The 21,782-nt window shown below is 37.3% G+C and overlaps 1 non-coding gene across 1 annotated transcript; it reads right to left on the minus strand.

Annotated features, from left to right (window-relative positions):
• Positions 1–3,487: 3,487 nt before the first annotated feature.
• LOC122898314 lies at positions 3,488–3,617 on the minus strand. The gene has a single exon (XR_006382981.1). It is a non-coding gene; the product is annotated as a small nucleolar RNA SNORA51 (small nucleolar RNA).
• Between the last annotated feature and the right edge of the window lie 18,165 nt (positions 3,618–21,782).

The following is a 21,782-nucleotide window of genomic DNA, read 5'->3' on the forward strand; positions in this document are numbered from 1 at the left end:
GTTTCAAACACAGGAATTTTTGTTTTCCTTTCTGTTTCCATTTTTTTTTTTTAACTGTATAATGTCCCTCAAGTTATCACAGTGTAAGTCGTGCCACTGAATTTTTAAAGGGTACAGTTTTTTATTTTCCTTTTTTTTTTTTTTCTGTGCTTCAAATAAATAGAAAAAATACTCCTAAAATGCTTTTTGCGTTTGGGGAGGTGGGGGCTTTTCTGTTATTGTTTTACAGAATAAGTACTTTGCATAGAGCTGAGCACTCTATGATAGGCATTCACCAGGGCCTATCATAACATGTCTCTCAGAGAGTGCAGGGATATATGGCTCTAGAGAATTAGTATAGTTAACATATTATCAGCAACCTTAAGTTTGAGGTCTGGGTTTGTTACTTTGTTTTGTGTTTTGAGATATCTAATGTTCTAGCAAGGCCAGCATATACACAGCTGACTTATGACTTATAATTTCAAGGGCACTAAATACCCCTCATCAAATTTTAAGAACTCTCTATGGCTTGTCAGAGCTTTAATATCCCATCACTAAGGTCATCTAAACCCATCTTGCTTGAAGCAGTTATGGTTCCTGAAACATTGTCAGGTATCAGTCACCCATTAGTGTCCTGAGCCATGGATCAGGGCAAAATCTGGAAGGAAAAGACCCCAGGATCGTGGAGAACTTCTTCCCCTTAATGGGATACTTAACACCTGAGTTCTAAGCAGCCCTAGAGTTGCGTTAAAGCACCAGGATCCTGAAAATGGGAGTTCTGGAGCCCTAACATTTGCCAGGAGTAACTATGACAAGCTAAACTGGTCTCATATATTTACTGAATCGCCCAGGACACCTACAAAAGCAGTCCTTCTCAAGTATATAAAGGCAGAAAATCTCTATTTTGGCATATGCTGAACTGCAGTATGGAATTACTTCCCATCCACATTTTTACTGTATTGTGCAAATAGTACCTCAGGGGAGGCAAAGGAATCATTGAAGTTTGAGCGAGAAACCGTATTTCTAACTCACATACATACACAAGGCTCATGGTAACTCTTTAGCAATATGATCCATACACTTCATAGAGAACTTCTCTCCCTACAGAAATGAGGTAGTCAAAAAAAAAAAAAATGAGGGAGTCATGGTTTTTACTCCCTACACAAGTCTCCTTCCCCCAAAGAGCAAGATATCTCTGTATACGTCATACGGTTCAAGGGGCCAAACAGATTATACAACATAGACGAAAACACTAAAGTATAATGTTCACAGACATAGATGAGTTGACTGTCACACTAAATAAGGGTTGACTGAAACAGTAAAAGCAAAGAGAAAAAAATAAGAATGTGTTAAATAAAACAAGAGTCAGGAGAAAGGGTTTATTGACAGCCATTATATGTTATTGGCTTATATGTTTGGACAGAAAAACTTGAATTAAGTTTCATCTCCCCAAAAATCATTTTGAATTCTTTATACTGTCTTCATAATCAGGAATCTCAAATTAATTTTTTTAATTATTTCATTTTTAAGTAATCCTACACCCAAGGTGGGTCTCAAACTTACAACCCCAAGATCATGAGTTATACACTCCACCAAAAAAGCCAGCCAGGCACCCTTCAAATTAATTTTAGAACAGTATGTGGTTTAATGTAGCTGTTAAATAAATGTTTGTTGGATTAATAGATTAATTAAAAAGGAAACAATGCAGACAACACTTCGTGAAGTTTACATTTGAAGAGAAAGAGGTAGATTTGCTGTTAAAGGAAATTAAGTGTTCAGTCACTTATTTTTAGTGGGAAATATGAGAATTTTAAAGGCAATAAGAAGAATCTATTGGAAGAGAGAGATTGAAATATGAGCAAGGAAAAAAACAGTCCTCGGCATTAACAATTCTTTATTGATTAGATACGTACAGGATTTACCATTTGCTAATATTACAGAAGGGGAATAATTTTAGACCATCCTTGGTTAAGCTTTAAATATTATAGTTTATTCTCTTTAAGTGAACTATGAAGATCAGCTTAACTATAGCAAGTGAGTTATCACAGCCCCAGCTGTTATATTTTTTATAATTATATTTTTTATAATTTGTGCTGAAATTAATGTTCTGTCTTTCCTTTGCCTCAAAAATAGAGCACGTGTGCATACCTTCATTTAAAAGCCAAAAGTGATTCTTAAAATAATCTAGCAAATAAGTCATTCATAATTTGGTTATTTATTTCTGCTACTACAGGAAGAAAAACATCACTCTGTATGTGAAAACAATGGGACTGTCTTTGACAACATAAAATTCAAACAGGTGAAATGTAATAAATTTTCATTAACCGCAACCATACCTCAGAAACAGGGAGGGGGGCGGGGATGCTCTCCGTGTCTTTCAGCTTCACTTGAGGATAGCTGCCAGTCAGATATATTGAACAGTTTCACGGGCTGCTCTGCCTCAGTGAGCAAAGCTATCGTAAGAAACCAGCAGAGAGTAGCCTACTTTCTGTGGGGCTGGGAAAACAAAGGGTAGAGCATTAGACACACACAACAAACACTCAGAAGAGAAACTACAAAAAAAAAAAAAGAGCAATCAGTCTCTGTGTAAAAGTACTATTTTTTTAAGGCGAACTTATTCACCTATTTGAAGATCCAATTTGCCAAATTACAACGTTTGAAAATTACCGTGATCTGATATCATAACAAAGGCATTGATGTGTGCAGCCACACATTGATGTGTTCTTATGCCTCTGCTTTTGTCTATTGTTCTTCAAGTGACTGCCTGATAATCTTCACTCTTTATCTCCTCAAAGATCTCTTAAGGTCTAAAGAAATAAAATCCTTGGAGGTATCATTGAGAGACATAAGATATGCAAGAGTGAATTTCTAACATGGATGAGCTTACCACAGGCATCTTTTCCACTTGGGTAAAAAAAAAAAAAAAAGAGCATCTCGTTTTGTGGTCCACTTGGCAGAGCTAGATCCTTGGCTGGATGTAACAGCATGATCAGAGCAAGTAGGGGTCTGGCCACTGGAAGGGGCACTGCCTAATTAATGCCTCAGTGACACACGTCCTCTTAGATCCAGCCCTATAACAGGATGTGGTTTTGGCAGTACTCGTTCTCAGAACAAAAACATAAGGAATACAGGGCATCTGTCTGTCCATCAACTCTCTGGGTGACACACTGGAAGTCAGCAAGACCTGGATCTCTGTCTTAAACACACATCTGACATCCAAAAACACAAGTGCTTCCATAGCCTGAAGTCATATTACCTTCCAGGGTATTCCTAGCAGGACTCAAAAACTAAACCTCCTTAGTTAGGATCTATCCCTGCAAAGAACCCCTTAAATTTCCATCATAGTTTCTTTTGCCATTATGGAGACTTTTCAACCGTTCCCAAGGATATTGACAAGGATTCAGGAGATTTTTAGTCTCTCTTTTGTTCATATCTGGGAAAAAGGAGTTGTTTAGAGCATTATCATTGCCCCAGGCATTTCTTTTATTTACTTTTTTATTTATTTTCTCCATTTCCCCCCTTCACAATACAGACCAGGCAAAGGGCCTAGGCTGGGGTATGTAAGGGCAGGTTTACTCTGCCTCCTCTTTCAGTAGAGTCAGTTTACGAACACAGCCAACGGCAAGCACCAGGAGGCTGCCTGAGTCATTTTAAGACAAAAGACACTGGGGCTTTGTCTAAAGAAAGAAGCACTTCTAGACCAAAAGGTGAAAGTGTGTCAATCATGTAAAATGGACTGAAAGACCCAAGTGTGTGCTGAGATCTGCCTCTTTTCTGTCCCATATTTCTCTACCCAAAGTTCAAACTCTTCTTCTCTTGTTTACAGGCTCAGCATCTTCCAAAGATCAAGAGTCAGTATGGATACTAAGCAATGGGAACATAAAGGAGTCCTAATTTAAAGTCTCGAGTCTTAGCTTCTGCTATCACTGTCCTTATCTGGCCCCTTCTGATCCAGCTGTGACCATTTGCCCAGTTATGGTCATTTAAGCTGCACATGAATCCACACTCCAGCCCATCGGCCACAAGCAGCTCTTTATTCAGCCATGTCATAACTTGTGAAGTATAACAACACCATCCACGTGACTGCCTGAGGCCCATGAAGTCAAAGAGAGAGCTAGATTCACACCAAAAGGAAAACTTGTGAACATTTGTATTTATAAACTGGTGAGCTTTATTTGACAAATTTCATCGAGGATTTTAATGGACTCTGGATGATAGCCAGGGAAGATAAAGTAGAGGTGACAACTATGTCTTAAGTACAGTCCTTTTCAAAAAGAGGATGACAAATTGCTTTTTTAGTTTTACCACTGGTACATGTGTTAAAATATAATTTAGATGAGACTTAACTGTTATTTAAAATAATGGAAAGTGGGGCACATAGGTGACTCAGCCGGTTAAGCCACTGCCTTCAGCTCAGGTCATGATCTCGGGGTCCTGGAATCGAGCCCCGCATCGGGCTCCTTGCTCAGTGGGGAAACTGGTTCCCTCTCTCTCTCTCTCTGTCTGCCTCTCTACCAACTTGTGATCTCTGTCTGTCAAATAAATAAATAAAGTCTTTAAAAATAAATAAAATAAAAATAAAGTAAATAAAATAAAACAAAATAAAATTTAAATAAAATAAAATAATAGGAAGTGAACCAGCCCAGGTGTCAAGAGTCCCACATGCTCTTGTGAAGGGGAAGAGGCATTTCCACATACCCCAGTTAAGATACTAGACAAGCATTTAGTATCGTCTTTACTCTTATGTCTATCTATATCTGTAAAACAAAACATTCGTGAGCATCATCTTTAGTTCTGAATTTATTGGACTCTGTTAATGTCTATATAGGAGTCTTCCCCCCAACCCCTGGCAACCTCACCATAACCTCAGTGCAGATTGAATATTTTCAGCTGATTCAGAGTTTACATGTTGTATTATATTGACTTTTACACTGTCAAAGTGCAAAAAAAAAAAAAAATACATCAATCTGGTCATGTTACATAGTATGTTAAGCTGGCTGCTGTAACAGGCAGACCTAGAAACAGATGAGAAGACAGTTGATTTTTCATTTAAGTAGAGACCAGTATCTGGGGAGAGGGGAAGGAGGGAAAAACTCCACTCCATGTGGTCATTCCAGTTCAGGTTCATGGGGTCTCCACAGGCTCATGGGGTCTCTGCTGACTTCAACATGTGGCTTCTATGGTTGCCTTTAGTGTCACCATTCAGCCAAAATTGGAGAAAACAAGGCACATGGAGCATCAAATGGAAGTTTCCTAGACGAGGACTGGAAGTGTTACGTATAACTTTTCGTCTGTTCCTGAGAGGGGGAGAGGTCAGATTTAGAGAGTGGCGAACAAGTCTGTGCCACATATCCACGAAGTCCTTTCAGAGCAGAATATGATGTATACATTCTCTAAGCCTCAGCTCAAGTCCTCTCTGTTCCACAAAAATTTGCTTGATTACCACAGGCCTCAACAACACTTTCTCCTCTAAACTTTTTATCTGTGCCATGTGTTTTGACACATCACCATTTTGTCTTGATATTCTTGATAAAAGTATGTCTCCTTTGTTAATACCAGAAACCCTGGAGAACACAGATGGTCTTCAACTTTGCACTTCCTATCTCCTACCCTCTCACTCGTCATCCAGCACAAAGCACTTAATGAAAGCCTTTAAATTTAAAAATATGTCATACATTAATCTTGGCAGGTTCTTTCAAAATACTAATAAATGTAAGCTATGTTATAGGAATAGTGGGAGGGAGCATCTTTTTTTTTTTTTTTTCCAGTTCCATTGACAAAGACAGTGCCTGGCATGTGAACTGCACTCAAAATTATTTGATGAATAAAAAACAAAAGCTCAATGACTCTATAGAACATAGATCATCGGGCTCTGCTCCTTCTCTTATGGTCAAATACTATGACAAATTCTAGTCATTTAATAATAATAATAATAGTAACAATAATGATAATAATAGCCAATACTTCCATAGCGCTTACTACATGCTAGAAATAGAGAAAAACTCATTTACTACAACAATATTTTGAAGTAGTTATTAATGTAAGTTCCTTGTATCTATCTACCTTTTGAGCCAATGCTGGCCTTCAGGGAAGCTTTGTGCAAATTAGAAAAGGCACCAGAGGCTGCACCATTCACTAATCTATATTATCAAAGAGCATCCAGGGCAGAGACTTGCTCATAAATGTTGAATGGATGAATGGATCGATGAAAAAACTATACTATTTGAGTGGGGTTGAGTGATAATAATTCCTTTTCCTTTACTTATTTTATTGTCCGATTTGTTCTAATTCTTCTACAATGTTAACGTACCATTCAATGTATAACCTTATTTGAGAAAGACAAAAGGAATCTATAAATAATAAGTGAGAACAGACTGCGTCAATCTGGGTGAGTGTATTTTTAATTAAGAAAGAAAATTGATATAATGCTCATACCTAACATCCTTTAATTTCCAAGATACATTCTTTCTTTGATAGACAGTATAGTTACAAATGATCATTTATAAATCTTTTTTTAAGATTTTATTTATTTATTTATTTATTTGAAAGAAAGAGTGAGAGAGTAGGAGTGGGGGGAGGAAGATAGGCAGAGGAAGAGGGAGTGGGAGAAGCAGGCTTCCTGCTGAGCGGGGAGCCCAACACAGGGCTGGATCCCAGGACCCCAGGACCAAGACCTGAGTCAAAGGCAGATGCTCAACTAACTGAGCCACCCAGGTGCCCTGGTCATTTGTAAATCTTTTTATACTTCATTTCAGCAGCTAAAGTTTGTAGAAGTTAAGCTAAATGATACTTATAACTAAGTTTTCATTTTAAAATAAATATGTAAGTTACATAAAAATCATACAAAATTTTCACTGAATTTCTCCCTGAATTTCTTCCAATGGTAACATCTCATATAACCATAGCATAATATTAAAACCAGAAATTGACATTGGTACAACCACAGACTTAATTCAGATCTTAGATACTTCACATATTTAGATTTCACTAGTTTGATGCGTATGTGAATGTAGTCACCAAATCAAGATACATCTGAAGAATACAATCAACAAGTATATTAAGATTAAAATATCCCAAAAATAAAATCATTAAATCTCTTTCCTAATGTCGTCATCAGACAACCACCCACAGTTGGTATAATTATAATTAATTGCCAGAGTAATTTGAACAAATAAATGGGAGTATTTTCACCATTTTTCTATCTAAAATATATTGAAATATTTAGGAAAAAATCATTTTAGATGCTCTCAGGGATTTTCCTCTTTATAGAAAGGAATCTGGTGGAATACACGATAGATAATAATCTCTTATTTCCTTGTCATGTTCTTTATCATTTTATGAATAAAGATTAGCAGTTTGAAACTTCAGAAGGTTTATGCATCTCTTAATAACAGATGATGCAATGTAAGTACTCTGCCACTGGGTGGTGGTCCCTCCAATATTTGCTTTGAGATTCAAATCAAAACTAGGAATGATTTTCTATTTAACTCACTGAAATATATCCTTTCATGCTCTTTATATTTAGCTACTTTAATAATAAGATTTAGTCTAGCATTCAAGGATCTCTGTCATCAGTCTTCAATTTCCTACTCGGGTTCATCTTCCATATCCTCCCTGTATAAAAATCATTTGCTAAGTCAAATCTGACGTGTTCACTATTTCTTATATGTTATTTTTCATTACATTCTGTATCAAACTCATCTCTTTTTTTAAACTAGTGCAAGAATATAATGCCTAGTACATAGAGGGTGCTAATGAATGCTTACTATAATCCTTTGTTCACTCATTCCTTGTATCGAAAATGCCTTGTCATCTCCTCTATGTAGCTCTAGAAGTCCTTCAATGAATGTCCAATTTCACTGTCACCTCTTCCATTCTTCCATCATCATTCCAGTAGGAAGTGGTCTTCCCCGCCATACATAAGAACTGCTCTGTTTTTAGCGCAAATATAGCTCTTCCACATTGCCTGAAGTTGTAGCTTTGAATACGAATTCCATATTTTAATCTTCCATAGCCCTTGGCACAGTATTTGGGTATTCAATGACTATTAGTTGAGTTAATGCATTTCAATAACACATTTTAAGAAAAATTTGCAAAAGGAAATCCCTATCCCTACTACCTTATTTTATTGATCCTTAACTTCCCTTTGTCATTTATTCTGTATTCTAACTTGAAGTCAAATTCCCTATCTTGTAGTTTAAAAGTCATTGAAGTGTCAAGTCTTCAAGCACTGGGTGGGCTGAAATCAATATTCTTTAATGTATTAAAACTTCCTTGAGATACTCAGTCTTTCTGTTGGAACAAGTCTTCATTCAGCCTCTTTATTTATTGGGCAGATGGATTTCTCTTTTGTCCTACTTACTACTTGAATCAATTAAAGAGACTCTTCCAATTCTAGCCCACTCTTTGCTCAGGAGCCTCTCTGCTTACTATCTAAGCTTACTTTTTATGTCTAACACTAGAACCTTTAAGAAAAACATTACTCTTTTTTTTTTTTCTTATTCAAAGGAAACATTACAAGCACTAGCCATGTTTTTTCTTTTATTAGAATTAGTAACTAGGTGACCTTGAATTGTACATCCAATAGATCTTCTTTCAGAAACAGTCTAGTAATAACTTGAGATCCCAACCTGTCCTAGTACAGAGTTCCCAGAGCTGTTTCCTGAAAGAGTTTATGTTCTTCCTAAAGAAAAGAACATTTTAAAATAAAACTATTTTAAAATGAGGTTTGGGGATGGAAATTTAAGGCAGTTTCATGACAGTAACATTGATCTCTTTTGGCAGTTCTGATATTTATGTATTGGGTTTTCTCAAAGCTAGGTCACCTTTCTCTGCAACCATTTGGTCTGTTTTAAAAAGTGATTTCCTAAAGACCAAAGACTACCTTTTTCTATTTAGAGTCCAACTTCACACTGTCAGAACTTAAAATTCTCCAGATTCCCATGGCAGAGCTGCTTGAGGTCAAAGTACATCCAGGTATAAATGCCCAAATCTACCCTCAAAAAGGTCTCAGTCTTCAGAAAGGTTAACTGTACTGCTATAACAGACTCTGCAACTGCCCCATTCAACTGTTGTGACTACAGACCCCCACATCCAGATCTCAGACTTGGGTTTTGTTAGTTCTGCAAATACCAGGTTGGACAAATATTTACTCAGCACTACACCACATAAAGTACTAGGCTCTCAGAATACAAATTTAAATAAAACATGGTTACTGCCCTTGAGAACTCTATTATATTTTGATCATTTCTTTACTCTGACAACATTCTACATTGCTTCTGTGTTTTTCCAGGTCACTGATTCCTAGCCTAATATCACCTGAATAACTGTTTTCCCAGACATCCTGAATTCTAGAATGTTCTAGAGCTCACGGTGCCATGACCCATGACCAGAGGTTTTTCTTATAGTCTAAAACCATTGAGATTTGACACTGACCCAACAGAAGGAATAAAAATGCTTAGCAAATATTAGATAACACTATCTGTGCTCACTCTAAAGTTTACAGATTCGTCCAAATAAAAAGGGCCATGAGAAATCATCTAAGTTGGTGTTCCACATGTATGCATTTTAATGTGCATAATGAGCACCTGGACAGGTCGCTAAAACACAGATTATGATTGAGTAGGTCTGAGATGGGGCCAGAGACTCTGCATTTCTAACAAACTCATAGCTAATATCCATACTGCCGGTCCATGGATAAGCTTTAAGCAACAATGCTCACTAGTTTTTTCCCACTTCTGAATGAAAGCAAAGCTGTGACAGATGTTCAGGATCCAATTAATACGGTCTTAAACTCAGAAAAAAAAAATAAACATTATTAAGTGAATTCAGTAACCAGTACAAAAATTAACTTAAAAAAAAAAAGGTCAGCAGCTACCTTAGTGGTGATGGAGTGAATGAGCAGAGTTCTCTCTATCTAATCGGGACCTAAAATTAAAGGAAATTAAAACTGTACAGCAGTTTGTTTAAAAATTAAAAAATAGAATTATTGTATGATTCAGCAATTCTGCCTCATGGCAATTGCATAAAAATTGAAAGCAGAGATTCAAAGAGGTATTTGTTCATCCATGTTTATAACAACATTGTTCTTAAGAGCCAAAAGTTGGGAGTCCCCAAATGTCTATTGACAGGTAGATGACATGCTACAACATAGGCAAACCTTGAGGACATGATGCTAAGTGAAAGAAGCCTGTCACAAAAGGACAAATACCATGTGATTCCACTTACAGGGGGTACCTAGGGTAGTCAAACTCATAGAGACAGACAGTAGCAAAACAAAGTGAATGTGCTGAATGCCATTGAACGAAACACTTAAAAATGGTGAAGATGATAAATTCTATGTTCTGTGTATTTTGCCACAGTTACTTTTTTTTATTTAAATGAGGTTAAAAAGACTTATATGAGGGTGTGAACTTGCCAATGGAATAACATTAAAGATGTCCTTGGAGTCAGATTTGTCTTACAAGGGTTCAAGTTCAAGGTAGCAGTAGAGGAAGTTATAAGACTTCTCTTTATTCAATTCAGACAGAAAATCAATTAATGGTATGACTTGTACCCAGGATTATGAACAATAGAACTAACTTCTTTATAGAACAAGAGCATGGTAGAGGCAACAAACAAGAATTCAATACATCTGTCAGCACTGTAATTAGAATTACCCTGTGTATCTGTAATCCTAGGTTTTATGTCCTGGCCAAAATTCCCTGAGCCTAGTTTCCTGCAATTGGTAGCCACAACTTTCTCAGAAAGATAGTATTTTTCACTGGTGGATAAATGTCTTATAACTCTAAGAAGTCTTTTTTATTCAAGAAAAAGTATTAAGTAAATCCAAATCCTGTTAATAATTTGTGTAAAGATTATTCTGCAGATTTGATATTCAAAGTATTCATAAGTTAGATAAATATCTTTAGGATTTAGCTCGATGATGGAATATGTAAATGAGGATATATAATTAAACATGCAAAATATATAATTAAATAATTGATTTTTAGCTTTCAGACTTTAGGTTGAAAGGTATAAGTTTATTTCATGATGTTTGTAAACATTCTTGAATTGATTTTAAAAATGTGGTTTACTATGTTTATAAGTTCTAATTGTTAGACATAATAGCCTTTAGTACTTGCTTTGTCTTACTTGCTGAGTTGAATATTTGAAGAATTTATAAATGAAAGTTGAATATAGGAGGTGCCTGGATGACTCAGTTAAACTTCAGCCTTCAGCTCAGGTCATTATCTTGGGGTTCTGGGACTGAGCCCCACATCAGGCTCCCTGGTCATCAGGGAGCCTCCTTCTGCTCCCCCCACCCATGCTCACTGTCTCTCTCTCTCTTAAATAAATAAACAAAATATTTTTTTTAAACTTGAATATATTGAACTTATAAACACAGTTTTAAATATTTAAGAATATTAAACTATTGAACTTTGAAAATAAACTGATTATTTAAAGCATTTGTTGTGTTCTATCGAAGTTGATAGAAGATTGATCAAAAGCCCCCTTGAAAATAATTGCTAAAATTTGTTACATATGAAAATCAAAAGGCTTAAGTAAAATAAGACCTCAAGTTTAATGCTGTAATAAATTTAACACTAATTTAAAAGACTAAGAAAACATCATAATTGTCTCTGTGCTCAAAAATCCACCAAAAAACTTCACATTGGCAATCCTAACTCAGAAAACTATTCAGGCTGTTTCACAGGACGAGGGAAGTCGATTCCAAAAGCTTGTTTGATGGAGTTATGTAACCTTTAAACATTGCCTTATTCCACTCGTGGTGGTCCTGAGGCAGGACAGGTTGAAAATCTTGAGGCAACATTGAGCACTGAACCACCATAGGCCTGTTGGAGAGGACCCTGGGTCTAGAGGAAGTCTGAGAAATTAGCTGTCAATGGCACACTGAGTGCCAGCAACCAACTGTATAGCACGAAGGATTTGAAAGTCAGAAATCAATTACGTAAATCAGACCTGAGGAAAGGGTAAAATATCAGTGTTAAAGCTTACAAGTGAGACAGAAGCCAGGCAGGTAGACCAGAAGCCTAAAAGCAGACAAGGAGCTCCTTGAGAGCAAAGACAGCCTTGATCTTGTTCACTGCTGGACTCACAGGCAGGCATCATGTCTTATTCCTCTCTTCTATCATCAGTTAACATGGTTCCAAGCATCAAACAGGTACTCAAATATCTGTTGAATGAATGAAAGACAAGATAACAAGGCTTTAAAAGATTCAGTAAACAAAAACTAAGGGGGAGGAAAAGGTAAAAAGAGTGTTGTGTGTACAAAAACTTTAAGAATCAAAGAAACTAACATTCTGTCCCTTGATCTGCCTTCTAGTGTGGTCAGCATTGATTCAACAGGTAACTGAAAATAAGACAATTGGGAGGGTTTGTGGACAGAAGCTACTGTTGATAGACAGACAGTATCTCTAAGCCGGATGCAATCATCACTGAGGTCAAATCAGACCTTCAGCAAGTCTGATTTGAGGCATGGATAGTTTGTCATTCCCCGAGACCAGTCTTTCGGGGAATGTGTTCTGTACACCATAAATCCTGTGGGGTGATAGTGAGAAAAAGATGTCCAACAAGATTGCTAATGTAATTAATTCCTAAGCCTAAGATATTCAACTTCAGTTAACTAACTTTTTTAAACTCCCTTGATGAGCCTATATCCAACTTAAAAAAAAAAGACAAATGTGAATAGATATTACCCTCTCCCAACTAAAAGTGGGAGAGGGTTCCTCTCACCAAATAACTTAAAGAAATGTTAGTTAAACAAAAATAAACACAATGGCTTTTTTCTTTGTGGGACTCCTCAGAGTCAATAATATTTTTATTTTCATTGTGAATTTTTAAAGAAGTATGCCATTGGGGCGCCTGGGTGGCTCACTGGTTTAAAGTCTCTGCCTTCGGCTCAGGTTACAATCCCAGGGTCCTGGGATCGAGCCCTGCATTGGGCTCTCTGCTCCGCAGAAAGTCTGCTTCCTCCTCTGTCTCTGCCTGCCTCTCTGCCTACTTGTGATCTCTGTCTGTCAAATAAATAAATAAAATCTTTAAAAAAAATAAAAAGTATGCCATTGTTTTCTAAATTTTTTGATGCTGGATTCCAAAGTGACCTGAAGAAATAATGCTTCATGGATCCTGCTTAAGATCCTTGAAACCAAGCCCAACTCGAGTTTGAAAATCAATTAGCAAACAATTCTTCATAAGATCTCACGAAATTTGGCTATTAGGATATAAAATTTTATTTACTGTTTTACTTCATTGATTCAATTGTTGGTAAGATGCCCCCCCTCAAATATAGCTATCAGAGTTAATGATGCAACTTCACAGAGAATTTTTAAATGTAATGCCAACTATTAAGGACTTTACAGTAATAGACAAAGTCTGCATATGACTCTCACACTTTTTAAAGAATTTCTCTCATTTATTTAGGTGACTCAAGTACTCCTGTGAAATAGTCATGGTGTACGTAACAGTAGAACAAGACTCGTGGCATCTTATGGACAAGTCACATCTCAGCAATGTTTCTTGATTTAGAAGCCAGACAGTGTTATCTGTTTCTGAATTGGGTTTGTCCATCACCAGCTGTGCAAATGTTTATTCGCTACCCTTAACAAGTATAGTATGGAAGGGGCCATGATGACCTACTGAAATGCAGATTTGAAGAATAAAATTTTTACGTAAAGAATTTTTCAGGACAATTGGGTGGCTCAGTTGGTTAAGTATCTGCCTTCGGCTCGGGTCATGTCATGGTCCTGGGATGGAGCCACGTATCAAGCTCCCTTTTTAGCAGGGAGCCTGCTTCTCCCTCTCCCCCCTGCTCATTCTCTCTCTCTCTCTCTCTCTCTCTCTCTTTCAAATAAATAAATAAAATCATTAAAAAAATTTTTTTCACAGGCAGAATAAGGAGGTTAGTGATCAACCTAGAACCTTTGATTCAATTTTTTTCCAAATGAGTTGCTCTTCCACTCAGAATATGCGAAGTAAAATTTCTTCCATCTCTGTGTTTGTTTTTTAAACCAATTTTTTCAACTTTTGTGAATGGCACAGTCCGTTAAACCAATTCCCCTCACTGGTCCATCTCTTTAACATTAAACTAGCCAACTGGTTTGGCAAAAATACATCCCAACATGACTTAGATGTTTTCTAAATAATTTTTCTTTCTGAAGTTTGGGCGAAATATCAAAAAGCCTGGTCCTCACTCACATAGGATGCCAGGGTCAGAACCAAAAAGTATTCTAAGTTCATGATTCTCCAAGTGACCAAATCTAAACCAAGTACCAAATCTAAAATAGATGTTACAAGAAATGTTTCATTCCAAAGATGCCCTAAATCAAGTTGTTAATCCCATGCTTTGAGCACAAAAATGATTCTAAAGTAGTGATAGATGCTGTTATAAATTCCCCACCATCTCAATTTCCTCTCTATAGACTATAAATAAGAAATTGTTGGTGCGAGTGGAGAGGGGCAAGATGGCGGAGAAGTAGGAGACCCTGTTCCAACCGGTCCCCTAAAGTGAGCTAATTATCTATGAGAACACTCTGAACATCCATGAATCAGCCTGAGGTGTACGAAGAAGTTGTTGATGATTACAGGATAGGAATCTTTTATTCATTTCATATTTTCCAAGCACTTGGTATAGTGTCTGGCTCACACAATGGGTTTAAGAAAGGTTTATTATTCTTATTTACTTCTCTGCCTGACAAAAGTAAATAAGTTTCCATCATTTCTTGGCCCAATCCCAGCATGATGCTGAGACACTGGGATAAATCCAGTCCCTAATACATAAAATTCCTTTCCCCAAAATATTCAGAGCATCAGATAAGTTGATGACACACAGGCCTGAGATAAGAGAGCACCCATCAGGGTTTTGGTGTTTTGGTTTTATAAAAACCTTGAGAAATTCTGTTTTGAAGCTGATATTTTCAAAAAAGTTCTTTGAATTTTTTAGAACATTTCAATCACTGCTTTTCAAGGGAAATTTTAGTAATTTTTTCCAACTGAATGGAAAGCTGTGCTATGCAAACAACAAAGATTTCTTTCTTTTGAAAGTTATTCATGTCCTGCTTCTAGGATTGCCAGGGGAATTGAATTTTCAAAAAAAAATTTAACCAAGCTGAATTACATTGTGCTAGAAACAACCTAAACTCTAAAGTTCAGAAGTTTTATGTTTCCTTCTCAACTTGGAGCCCATGGTTTTCGCATGGGTTCTTAAGTTAGCTACATAAGTTTGCATGACCTATAGCCAAATTTGTCTTATTTTTCAGTGTGTATTTGTTTTTGTTAACTTTCTAATTTCTTTCTTTAGTTTTATGTGGGCAGCACAAAAGGGTTTGAATTTGCACATGCCCCTCAGCTATAGAGCAAACTCACATTTGGAATAAAGCTGTACTCACATTTTTTTTAAAAGATTTTACTTATTTATTTGACAGAGAGAGAGACACAGAGAGAGGGAACACAAGCAGAGGGAGTGGGAGAGGGAGAAGCAGGTTTCATGCTAAGCAGGGTGCCCAATGCAGGGCTCGATCCCAGAACCCTGGGATCATGACCTGAGCCAAAGGCAGACACCTAAAGACTGAGCCACTCAGGTGCCCCTATACTCACAATTTTTTTTTAAGATTTTATTTATTTATTTGACAGAGAGACAGAGATCACAAGTAGGCAGGAGGCAGGCAGAGAGAGGAGGGGAAGCAGGCTCCCCGCTGAGCAGAGAGACCACCCGATCCCAGGACCCTGAGATCATGACCTGAGCGGAAGGCAGAGGCTTAACCCTCTGAGCCACCCAGTCCCCCCTACTCACATTTTTTAAGACATCACTTTTTCAGTGCATTTCCTCTTGCACATTAAAAATTTTCTATAATTGCATGTGTTACTATCTATATTTTAAACTCAAGAATACTGAACTTCAGTGTCAAATACCTTTGTACAACAACTCTGCCTCAAATCTAGAACTGTTCAACTCCAAGGCCTACCTGTGCTCTACTTTCCAGTGGTTCTCAAATCTCGGTGTGCATAAAATCACCGGAGGTAGTTTCTATTCAGATTCTCAGGCAATGTTTCTGGAGACTGTGACTCCGTGGCTCTTCCTCAGGCTCAGAAATCTGAATTTTTAACAGCGATCCCCAACGGTTCTAAACCAAGTCATCCAGATTCCAACTAACTGGATCACATTCTAATAAAGATTTGTCGGTACCTGCCTCCTCCCTTCAGCCCCTGGAGATGAAGCAAGATGACACACGTCCGCAGTCTCAGCTCTCCACCAATCACCATATGGTATAAACTAGAGTAAACCACTTCCCCTGTTTGGACCCTGGTTTCTTTAGCCTATTAAATGAGAAAAATTGTATTCTCTTTACCTCAAAGGATTGATTACAAAGATAAAATGCCATGATAGATACCATACATTTATCAGAGCAGAAAATGTTATTTAAAACCTTTTAAGGATATCCCAATGACAAAAAACATAAAATGCAAGCTTCTTTGTATGTTTTAATACAGGGTTGTCCAATCACAATGTTGCAAAGAATAGTTAGACATTGAGTCTTTTCAATCTACTTCCCCTTCATCTATAACCACTATGAAGTGCAGAAAATCCTTTGCTAATGTATGCACACACACACACACACACGATGGCCACGATTAAGTTAGTTAGATATCATGAAAAGATTAAAGATATTTCCTTTTAAGACAATGCAGGTGGGTTAACAGCCAAGTGTTACTGTCACCAACACTCCCACCAACCCACATGGGAATTGTAGGACACCCCCCACCCCCCACCCCCACCACCAAGATGACTCCTTTCTCAGGTGTATGGACTTCCACTACCCTTTCGGTGGAAGGAAAGCTCTGAAACAATTGGTATGATAGAAGAGACTGACACCAAACAGATACAGCTTGATTTCATGGCACGCCACATGGAATTTTTCTAAAAATGAAGAAACTTTAGCATTTCCTTGTTATTTGGGGCTACAAAGCCATAAGCCTCCCACCTATCTTGGTCGGCTTTGAAATGAGCAGACCGGCTGGAAAACAAGAGGCAATTTGCATGTGAAGAATAAACAAACAGAAGTCTGCTGCATACCATGTCAAAAAAAAACAGAGTTGATGTCTTTGTTTAGAAAGGAGAAGCAGCAAAGTTTAGCAGGTTAGTAACACAGCACTTTTCTCTTCCTGCCTCCTAATACATATTCTAAATAAACCTGATTTGACCTCAATACATCACCAATAGCTTTCTCCCAGGCCTCACTGATTCAAAACTTTTGCCCAGTCCGGTATATCAGGCACAGAGCATCAAATGTCTTAAACACGGATCTCACCATCTCCCCTGCACTCTAATCGTGAAATCACTTTATATTGCATAACCTCGAGTCTCTATCCCCACCTTCCATAAATTCTTTGCTCTGTCAAATTTGCAATTATTCCTCCATTTGCATTCACCTCCCACCCCAGCCCCCCTTGCATTCTCTAATTGTTACTCATTATGTCTCATCCTTTTTATGTGTTAGTGAATTCGATTTACACAAACCAGCCAAAAAGTATTCAGTGAGGGGGCCCCTTGGGTGGCTCAGTCGGTTGAGGACCGCACTCTCAGTTTAGGCTCAGGTCATGATCTCAAGGTCCCGAGATTGAGACCTGCGCGGACCTCCACACTCGAGGAGGAGTCTGCTTGTCCCTCTTCCTCTGTACCCGCCCCCCCGCTCACTCACTGAGGCATCCACGCTCTCACTCACAAATAAATAAATTATAAACAAATAATCTTTCTTGAAAAAGTATCCAATGAGACGCCATGTGCTTAAGACACTGCAAAGTCCGAAGGGAAAGATTCCAAATGGTAAGATTTAAAGAGTTGGTCTCTGACATGGGTAGCCAGACATTTATTCACACACATAATCACAAATACATGCCGAAAGGACAACTTATGTCATCACTAAAATCCATTTTCTTTTTTTTTTTTTTAAGATTTTATTTATTTATTTGACAGACAGAGATCACAAGTAGGCAGAGAGGCAGGCAGAGAGAGAGGAGGAAGCAGGGTCCCTGCTGAGCAGAGAGCCTGATGTGGGGCTCCATCCCAGGACCGTGAGATCATGACCTGAGCCAAAGACAGAGGCTTAACCCACTGAGCCACCCAGGCGCCCCTAAAATCCATTTCCTATTTCTCCTAAGAACACACTTATTTTGTCGTGAGGCTATATTGTCTGAGTTCTGGCCAGAAGACTGGGACAGAAGAGATATACGTCTCTTTCAGGCCTGGCTCATAAAAGCTTATGATCCTCTGCGCTGTTTCTTCTATCTTCCAAGAGGGCTCTGGGACACTATAGTCTATTAGAAATATAATAGAAGTCCATGTGGAATTTTAACTTTTCTGGTAGCCACACAAAAAAGTTCAAAAGTAAAAGTGAAATTAACTTTAATAACATATTCTATTGCACTTAATATATATAAAATATTTCCATATGTAATTTTAAAACTATTAAATCAATGTTTTATTTCCTTTTTTAATTATACTACATTTTTCAAGATCTGTGTGTATTTCACACTCCCCATACATCTTAGTGCAACAGTACATCACATTTCAAGTACTCAGTAACCACATGCAAGCTGGTGACAACAATGTTGGACAGCATGACTCTAGCGGACGGTGAAGTCCCAAGATTGAAGGATATTTGTCCTTCTTTTTCTTAACTTAGTCCACCACTAGTACTCCCAGGAAAAGGTTGAATAGAAGAAGTGAAATTTGATGTACATTTATACTTACTGATCTTAAGGAAAAAGCATTTAGTCTTTCACAATTAAAGAATGATGTTAGTTATAAGGTGTATATAGATGAACTTATTAGGTTGTGAAAGTACTAAGAGTCTTAACTGATGTTAGATTTTAGTAAATACTGATCTGTATCTATTGAGATAATCAAATAGATTAATTCTTCTCTTGGTTAATAGAATACATTACATTGATTGATTTTGAATGTGAAACCAACCTTGCATTCTGGAATTGGACCCCTGTTGCTCCTTTTGTATCATCCTTTTAATGTATTACTGAATTCAATTTGCATAAATTTTGTTTAGAATTTTCACATCTATGTTCACAAGGGATTTTGGACAGCAGTTTTCTTTACTTCCTATATCTTTGTCTAGTTTTGGTATCAGGGTAATGCCCACCTCATGAAATGAGTTGGGAAGTAGAATTTTATAGAAAAGTCCCCATAGACTTCATATCAAAGGTTTTATAATATTCACCAGTAAAGTCATCTGGGCCTAGAGTTTGCTTCCTGGAAAAGTTTGCAACTTCAAAATTTAATCTCTTTTCCAGGTATAGCGATATTCTAGGTATAGTGATTTTCTAGATATAGCTGTTTCATCTTCACTAAGCTTTGGTACTTTGTACATTCCAAAAAATTTGTTCATTTCAGTAAATATGTCAAAATTATTAATACAGTTGTTGGTAGTATCCCCTTATGATTTTGGTGATATCTGTATAGCTTTAGTGATATTATCTTTCAGATTTCTATTATTAGTAATTTGTGTCTTTTCCGGTTTTTATCCTCATCAGTCTCTAGAGATGTTTCTCAAACGAACTGATTTCAAGGAGCAGCCCTTAATTTCAATTATTTTTTCCATTGTGTTTCTATACTGTATTTCATTGATTTCCAGTCCATTGATTTCCTTTTATATTTATTTTTCCTTTGGATTTTATGCTTGCTTTCCTTTTTCCAGTTTTTTAAGATAGAATCTAAAGGCATTGATTTAAGACCTTTCTTCTTTTCCAAAACAAGTGTTTAATGCTATAAATTACCCCTCTACTACTTTAACAGTATGTCATAACTTCTATATTTTGTGCTTTTGTTTTCTCTCAGTGCAAAATATTATTTTTCCTTTAGATTTCCTATTGACTTAGAGGTTATTCAAAAGTATGTTGATTGATTTCCAAATATTTGGTTATATTCCAGAGATTTTCTCTTATTAATTTCTGATTCAATACCATTGTCACAACATATTTTGTATGACTTGAATACTTTTAAATTTATTTGCACTTGTTTTATGGCCCAACTCTGATCTAAGCTGGTAAATATTTTGTGTGCCTTCTTAAAGAATAAATATACTTTCCTTGTTCAACAAATACTGATTAGATCAAATTGGTTAATAGTATTGAAACTATACTGATTTTCTATTCGTTTTGTCAGTTATTGAGAGGTGGATGTGAAATCTCTAACTGTAATTGCGACGTTGTCTATTTTTTTTTTTAAAGATTTTATTTATTTATTTGAGAGAGAGAGAGAGAGAGTGAGAGAGAGCACGAGCGAGGAGAAGGTCAGAGAGTGAAGCAGACTCCCCATGGAGCTGGGAGCCTGATGCGGGACTTGATCCCGGGACTCCAGGATCACGCCCTGAGCCGAAGGCAGTCGTCCAACCAACTGAGCCACCCAGGCGTCCCGAGACGTTGTCTATTTTTTCTCGCAGTTCTATCAGTGTTTGTGTTCTGTTACTAGGTATGTAAACATTTAGGATCACTATATATTCAGGACGCCTGGGTGGCTCAGTTGGTTAAGCATCTGCCTTGAGCCCAGGTCATGATCCAGGGGGCCTGGGATGGAGCCTCACATTGGACTCCCTCCTCAGTGGGGTGTCTGCTTATCTCTCTCCTTCTCCCTCTGTGTGTGCTCTCTCTCTAGCTCTCACTCTCTCTCAAATACATAAATAAAATCTTTTTTTAAAAAAGGATTGCGGGCACCTGGGTGGCTCAGTGGGTTAAGCCTCTGCCTTCGGCTCAGGTCATGATCTCAGGGTCCTGGGAACAAGCCCCACATCGGGCTCTCTGCTCAGCAGGGAGTCTGCTTCTCCCTCTCTCTGCCTGCCTCTCTGCCTACTTGTGATCTCTCTCCCTCTATTTCAAGTAAATAAATAAAATCTTTAAAAATAAATAAATAAATAATAAATTTTTTAAAGGATTGCTATATACTCTTGATAAAATCACTCCTTTATCATTATGAAATGACCCTCTTTGTCACTGCTAATAATCTTTACTCTGAAATCTGCTCCTTCTGATATTAATATAGCCACTCCAGGTGTTTTTTTTTTTAAATTACCATTTCCATATTATATCTTCACCTAACCTTCATTTTTAAATTGGCTATGTCTTTATGTTTGAAGGGACTTTGTTGTGTATCGCATATTGTTAGATTTTGCTTATTTTACCTAATCTGACTGGTTTTGCCTTTTATTTATTTTTTTAAGGATTTTGTTTATTGGGGTGCCTGGGTGGCTCAGTGGGTTAAGCCTCTACCTTCAGCTCAGTCATGATCTCAGGGTCCTGGGTTTGAAACCTGAGTCAGATTCTCTGCACAGCGGGGAGCCTGCTTCCCCCTCTCTCTTCCTGCCTCTGCCTACTTGTGATCTCTGTCTGTGGAATAAGTAAATAAAAATCTTTAAAAAATTTTAAAAAATTTAAGATTTTATTTATTCATTTGACAGAGAGAGAGAGAACACAAGCAGGGAGAGCGAGAGAGGGAGAAGCAGGCTCTGTGCTCCCAACTGTCCCGTTTACATGTCTCCATTCTCAACCCTGTGCTATGGCTGTGATGCACGTTACTTCTACACATTATCACCCCACACAATATTGTGATTATATATGTTAAAATAGTTATGCTTTAGGGTGATTTAAGGAACAAGAAAATACTTTGTGTTTATTCATGTTGTTACCATTTCTGATAGTCTTCATTCCTTTTATATAGGTCTTTATTTCCATCTGATACCATTTTCCTTATGCCTGAAGACCTTGCTACAATATTTCTTGCAGTGAGGGTCTACAGGTAA

This window comes from Neovison vison, chromosome 1 (assembly GCF_020171115.1).
Source record: "Neovison vison isolate M4711 chromosome 1, ASM_NN_V1, whole genome shotgun sequence".
Classification (NCBI taxonomy): domain Eukaryota; kingdom Metazoa; phylum Chordata; class Mammalia; order Carnivora; family Mustelidae; genus Neogale; species Neogale vison.